General features: G+C 50.1%; 1 protein-coding gene across 7 annotated transcripts in view; it reads right to left on the bottom strand.

The window, feature by feature from the left end:
* Positions 1 to 2,261: 2,261 nt before the first annotated feature.
* The window catches only part of SH3RF2 (SH3 domain containing ring finger 2), a 110,628-nt gene continuing 106,524 nt past the window's right edge, over positions 2,262 to 6,365 (bottom strand). For all 7 annotated transcript variants that reach the window (XM_059698765.1, XM_059698768.1, XM_059698770.1 and 4 more), the window contains one exon: positions 2,262 to 5,013. The gene's annotated coding sequence lies outside the window, so the exon portion shown is untranslated. The remainder of the gene's footprint in view (positions 5,014 to 6,365) is intronic.

Here is a 6,365-nt window from a genome sequence, read left to right as displayed (position 1 = left end):
AGACTTAGAGACAGAGGGAATGCAGCCATGACCACGGGCCAGAGACTAGTGATGCAGTCACAGCCAAGCTCCGCTTGGGGCTACCAGAAGCTGGAAGAGGCGAGGCTTGGAGGGAGCTCCCCCTGCCAACCTCTTGACTTTGGACTTCGAGACCCAGGTCCGGGAGAGAGTGTCTCCATTGTGGTACTCGTTGCAGCAGCCCAGGAAGCTAATGCACCTGCCCTCCGCCGTGAAAATAATGCTCTTGCTTTTGTTAGGCGGCTGCACAGAACCGCGCTGGAGCCTGGCTTCCTACACTAAGTGTGTCACGGGAGGCAAATTGGCTTATCTCCTTGTGCCTCAGTTTCCTCATCTGTAAAGTGATGGTTCTAGCCTCAGAGGCTGTGAGGGTCCCAAGAGTTAAGACTCAGCACGGAGCCTGGCAAGCAGCAAGCACTCGGGGCGCACGCTGTTGGGCTGCTACCTTGTATTCCTGGCACATTCGACTGCTTTTCCATCTCCCAGTGGCGATACAAAGTTTTAATTAAATTTTAAATTAAAATGGAGCCAATTAAAGAAAGGATATTAAGTAAATAATAATATAATGCAGGATGTATTATAGAATTGTACACTTGAAACCTATATAATTTTATGACCCCATGTCACCCCCATAAATTTAATTAAACACTTTTTTAAAAGTAAAAAAAAAAAAAGAAAGAAAGAAAAGGATGGTTGGTGGATATGGAAAATATTGTGGTGGTAAAACAAGAATTCTATTGAGTACTTGCCAAGCACTGTTCAAAGCATTCTACGTGTCTCCAGACATTTATTCCCTAACACCACTCAGGTAGGTGCTATTATATCTCCATTTTCCAGGAAAGGAACCTGAACCACAGAGAGGTTAGGCGATTTGCCCAAGGCCACACAGCTGCTAAGCGACAGGCAGCCAGGCTCTTGAGGGTGTGCTGCTCACCTTTGCACTAAGCACCCAGAGACTTCTGGCCAGGAGGCCTGTGGGGGCCCCTGTGGGCTTGCTCTATGGAGGTGACAGCCTGGTTGGAGGGAGTGCCTGTCACTCACCCCTGCTCCCAGCCATCCGCACCGAAAGGAAGCCCTTCCCCTCCCACGAAGTGATTCCTCCCCTCCCAGCCCTCCCTTTTGCGTGTCCAGAGCGGCTGCCAGGAACCAAAGCCCTTTGGGAAAATTAATGCTCAGTGCTGACGTTAATCTATGACGAAGTCCTCCCCTCTCCAAGGCAGCTACTGAAAAAACCGGGCCTGAGGAACAGCATTTATTTTTTAAGTGAAAATAAACCTGTTTTATTGTTTCCTGCCAAAGCACATACCGGCTTCACAAGCGTACAGCTGGGAACAACATGCATTTTTGGCAAAGGAGACTTGGTAATCTGTCCGCTTCCACAGGACCGCGCCCGCCCGCGGAGAGCAGACGGCATTTCACGCCGTTCGCGGCCCACTCCCTGCTGATGGCGGCGGTGTGAGCGCAGCCCCCACCTCCCCGCTTTCCTCCTTCAGGTCGGCCTGGGTGGTAGAGGCAGACTTCACACTTCCTTAGAGCCACAGACCCACACAACTAAAACCCTGGGCTCTGGAAGCATTGAGTCGGTCCCGAGTCACAGAGCACATGGGCGGTTCTTTAGAATCTGCTGCCGGAGTGGGGTCCTGAAGCGGGGGTAGGGGGTAGGGCCAACCTCTGGTTTCCGCCAGAACACGCCAAGTCCAGGGGAAAAAGGACTTAGCAAAGCATGTGACTCCTTCCCGGATGCCCAGCTCCAGATATTGAAGCGTGAGACAAGGCGGATGCTAAACTTCCCATTTCCTCAGCCTCACAGCAAGCTGTCAGTGGTCCAACTCGGAGAGTTCCCCACAGTGAAGGCATGTTCTGTGCATCTTTCTTCTCACTAGAAAGTTCCGTGTGGTTTTCCAAGATGCCAAGTGTGGAACGCGTCTCTGAGGACTCCATGTGGGTAAACAACACCAACACACACGCAGCAGACAGTGCAAAGTAATCCGCACAAGCGGCACATTACAAAACCGGAAAAAAGCGAACCAACCCCACCGAGCCTCTCGGCTGCACAGCGGCCGGCCCAGGAACTAAGCTGCCAGCCTGCGACTCTATTTAGGACAAAGAGATGACACGTGGGAAGGCCTTAAGTGTCCACTACCCTATAGAATGATCTTATATGTTTATATATTTTATATATCTAAGGCTTATTTATACAACAGTCCACAGTCACTAACATATTATTATATACTCTTTTTATAAACATTATTCGCACACATATTTCCTCACAAAGATTCTCTTTTGGTCTATTAAAAACATTGTACTTAAAAAAGGAAGCAGAGACACAAAGTCTAGAGCTTTTCTGCTTATATTTCCATGGAGGAGCGAATTTTTATCCCTTTTCTTTTCCCCCCTAAACACCTTCTCCCCACTGACCCAATGCATAGTAGTAAGAAGCAACAATTCCAAAAGGTGAAACTCAGACTTCATGGTTAGCACACTATTCTGGGGTAAACTTCAGGGCTGACCTCATTCTAGTTATTAAATATGTTTTTATTGATTTTAGAAAGAATGGAAGGGAGAAGGAGAGAGAGTGAGAAACATCCGTGTGAGGGAGTAACATTGATCAGCTGCCTTCCACACACACTCTGACCAGGGATTGAACTGGAAACCTGGGCATGTGTCCTGACCAACCAACCGAGCCACACCGGCCAGGGCATGGGCTGCCCTCCTTCCAATCATGATAATGCACCCTTGCCTGCCGCCCCAGCACCTCCCCCACCTTTTGACTCCTGACTCCTGGGAATCTATAGTCCTGGAACTGACAGTCTGGAGGTGAAAATGTTAGGATACAGAGGAGCTTTTCCCTTAAGCTTCTGGGTCTGGCTGGGAAGAAATCAGAGTCTTCATTTTGTGTTTTTTTAAAAATATTTGGTTGATTGATGATGCAGGTGCAAGGGGAACTTTCCATCCTAAACTCTAGAAAGTTCCCAGAGACTTAACACCCAGCCAGTGTGAGAGGGAGAGTGGTGGTTTCCAGTTGCTCTAAACAGGAGAGGGAGACGCCACGGAGGGAAGGCAGCCTGCACCAAGGCCTGGGGACAAGGCTGCACTAGCCAGGGAGGGCTAAAGGCTTCTGGGGATTAGAAGTGACGCTGTCTCCCCCGGGTTATAGAACTTGCTTATGTGCGGGCATAGCCTTTACTTAACCTTTCCGTACATCATCCATAAAAGCAAAATTCCTTGCAACACTGACGTTCTGGATTTACCCTGGAGAATGAAGTCGTGGCAACCTGTTTCTAGGTAGGCTGCAACGCCTCGCGGAAGAATCTGAAGGCAGCATTTCTGTACTTATTGCTGCTGAGCCTAGAAAACCCGAATTCATCCCGGAGGAGATGGAACTAGTGCTTTAGTCCCAGTGGGTCAGAGAGAAGGGTTGACTGACAGTTGGCAGCACCATCATCGACCACATGTGAGATGTCATCACTGAGTGACCCTGTCTGCGGCCTCGTTATACCGCCTGCTTTCTCACTCACCGCCTGGCAGATAAAGCCAATCGTTTGGGGCTTCTTGTTGCCCCTAAGGTTAACCGAGAGAAGGGTGTGGTTAAGTTACTCATCCCGTGAGGGGAATAGGTGCCAGCTTCACGTGGAAGAAAACATTTCTGTGACCACAAAATGCAATCCTTACTCTCTCAAGGCTGGGCTGCTGTTTGCTGCTGCTTGCGAGCAGGCCTGGGTGGAAGACAGGATGCGTCGGTGCCAGGTTATGATGCTGAACTTTAAAATAGCCAACATATCCAAATGATGCTGCCTTCCTGTCATGGTCTTTGGTAACCAAAACACGTGCTTTTAAAAATAAAATTCCTATTGAAGTCTTAAGGGAGAAGATGAAAGTGTATGTCTCAGAGAGTCCCGGCGTATTTGTGAGTTGCATTTATCTGTGTTAGCACGGATAATTTAAAATTACAATTTTTTGTTGTTGTTAATCCTCACATGAGGATATTTTCCCCATTGATTTTTAGAGAGAGTGGAAGGGGGGAGGGAAGTGGGGGGGGGAGAGAGAGGGATAGAGAGAGAGAGAGAGAAACACTAATGTGAGAGAGACACATCCATTGGTTGCCTCCCCCATGAGCCTCGACCGAGGCTGGGAATCAAACCTGCAACCCAGGTATGTGCCCTTGACCAGGAATCAAACCCACAACCCTGGTGCGATACTCTAACCACTGAACAACTCTGGCCAGGGCTAAAATGACAATTATTTAAAACCAGGGATGGACTATCTTCTAATGACTTGTCCTTTAAGGTGACTTACTTCTGGACCCCAAATAATGCATTTTTATATCTTTAGACTTGAAATAGCCTCTCTGAGAGCATTGCAGTCTGTGGCGTATCTCTCACAACATCATGGCTTTTTCTTGCCTGAGATTCTTTAAGTGCCAAGTCCTGTTTCCTTGGTCAGGATGTTCAGTGTCGGGGGCGGGGGGAGACAGGATGGAACTGGAATGGAAAGGATGGGGACGCGGCAGAGGGATGCAGGAGCTCGGGCAGGAGTTGAGGGGTGAAGGACGGGAACACTGTAGAAGCATCGCCCTCTCCAGCCCGAACACCCGCCAGCAGGACATTATGTTCCCCCTGCGCTGCTCTGAATCCGAGCTGAGACCGGCCAGCCACAGAGCTGAGGGCGTTTCATTTGTCAGGTCGGTGCTGAGGTGAGAAACCGCCAAGATCAAGTTTGGCTTTGACAACAGAACGAAGTAACAGGAGGGATGGGAGTCTGGTGTAACCTGAGACAGCACACGACCTGCTTGCTTTTCTCTACCCTGGCCCACGATTACCCTCTGTCTTGGAGGCCAGCCTGTTGGTAGTCCTGTACCATCCCCGAAGTCCAAGCAATATCTATCACATGGTCCACAAACTCTCCATTGAGCAGTTTCCATCCAATCAGATCGTTGGTTCTCGTCAGTGTCCCCGTTGTTGCTAGCTCCTCCCGGGAAGATTACCAAGGCAGGGTCTGTGAAGGGGAAAAAGATTTCAGAATCTCTTGCGTGCGCATGCATCCTGGGAAGACATAGTCCTTTAAAATTCTTATAAGTCTAGCTGAGAGACAGAAGCAAAACAGTAAAATGTTCATCTCTAGGGAACCTCGCTGAAGGGTATACAGGACTCCTTTGCACTATTGTAGCAACATTTTTATAAGTCTGAAATTCTTTCAAAAATGAAAAGTTAAAATCCCAAAGCCACCAGGATTTCTCTGAGGCCTCAAATATTCTATTCTGATGACCAAGCTCAACCTGCATCTCTAGCAACGCACATGTGTGACCAATGTCCGCCCCTCCTGCCCAGCCCTTGGCCCCTTTTCTCCTCCTGAGGCTGAGAATGGTCAAAGGAAGCGCAGCCAACACCTGGCGGCACCTGTCCGGGTGAGGGCAGGCGCTTTGAATGCGCATCACAGGAGTCGGCTGCTCCCTGTGACTTGCCTGCCAGTGCTGGGCTCTCCACCCTTCTCAGTGCAGATCAAGTCCCAGCTGGCCACGCTGAGGGGGACAGGAGCAAGCCAAAAGGATGATGGGAAATTGGTCCAATAACAGAAAGACTTGCCTTCTAAAAGACCCAGCCTCAGAGTTTGGCCGCAAGGGAATTCCCGTGAAAACCCAGCAAACTAGAACATGAGAGGGAGAGGGAGTCTTCCATCTTCTGCCCAATTTCTTTCATCTGAAGCCTGATCTCTCTTCTTGCCACAGGCTCCTGCTGATCTAACAGGCCAGTTTTCGCTCTGGGGACACTGTAACGACCATCACAGCCTCATTCTTGGTGGAGTGGCGAGGGACAGTCAGATCTTACCGACCAAGTTTATGGGAACCGCCAATTTTGGGGAGTCTTACCCGAACTCCCACTCCCCCACAGCAGAATTGTGATCCGTGTGGCTCTAGAAACATGGTGCACTGAAGGGGCCTGAGCTTTCAAGTAGGCAGCCCACATCCGGGCTCAAAACTGAGCTCTCAGAGCCTGCAAATGTGACTCATCTGCCGCCTGCCCTACTCAATGTCCCCCTACATCAAGAAGTCACACGGATCTGGAGCTATGCTGTCCTCTCCGTGCACCACCAAATGCAGGCAGGAGTTTCATCCTGCTATTCGCGCCTTTCAGTCCTTACAGGGGAAGGCGCTGTGTTAGAGGTAGCCTGCTTCTCGCCCCTGTGCCCAAGCGGGTGCCGCGCTCAGCCTGTTAAGATCGCAGGGGCCCAGGGACGGCCCTTTGATCTGCGGATCAGGCGTGGCATCCACAGGCGGGATACTGTCCCTCCGAGCCCGAAGGCAAAGTTATTCGAGATCACTGCACCTGGATCCCTGGCGAGAGGTGGTG

Source organism: Myotis daubentonii, chromosome 5 (genome assembly GCF_963259705.1).
Source record: "Myotis daubentonii chromosome 5, mMyoDau2.1, whole genome shotgun sequence".
In the NCBI taxonomy this organism is placed as follows: Eukaryota; Metazoa; Chordata; class Mammalia; order Chiroptera; family Vespertilionidae; genus Myotis; species Myotis daubentonii.
Note: the sequence above shows the minus strand (reverse complement) of the source record. Positions and strands in the feature narration are given on the sequence as shown.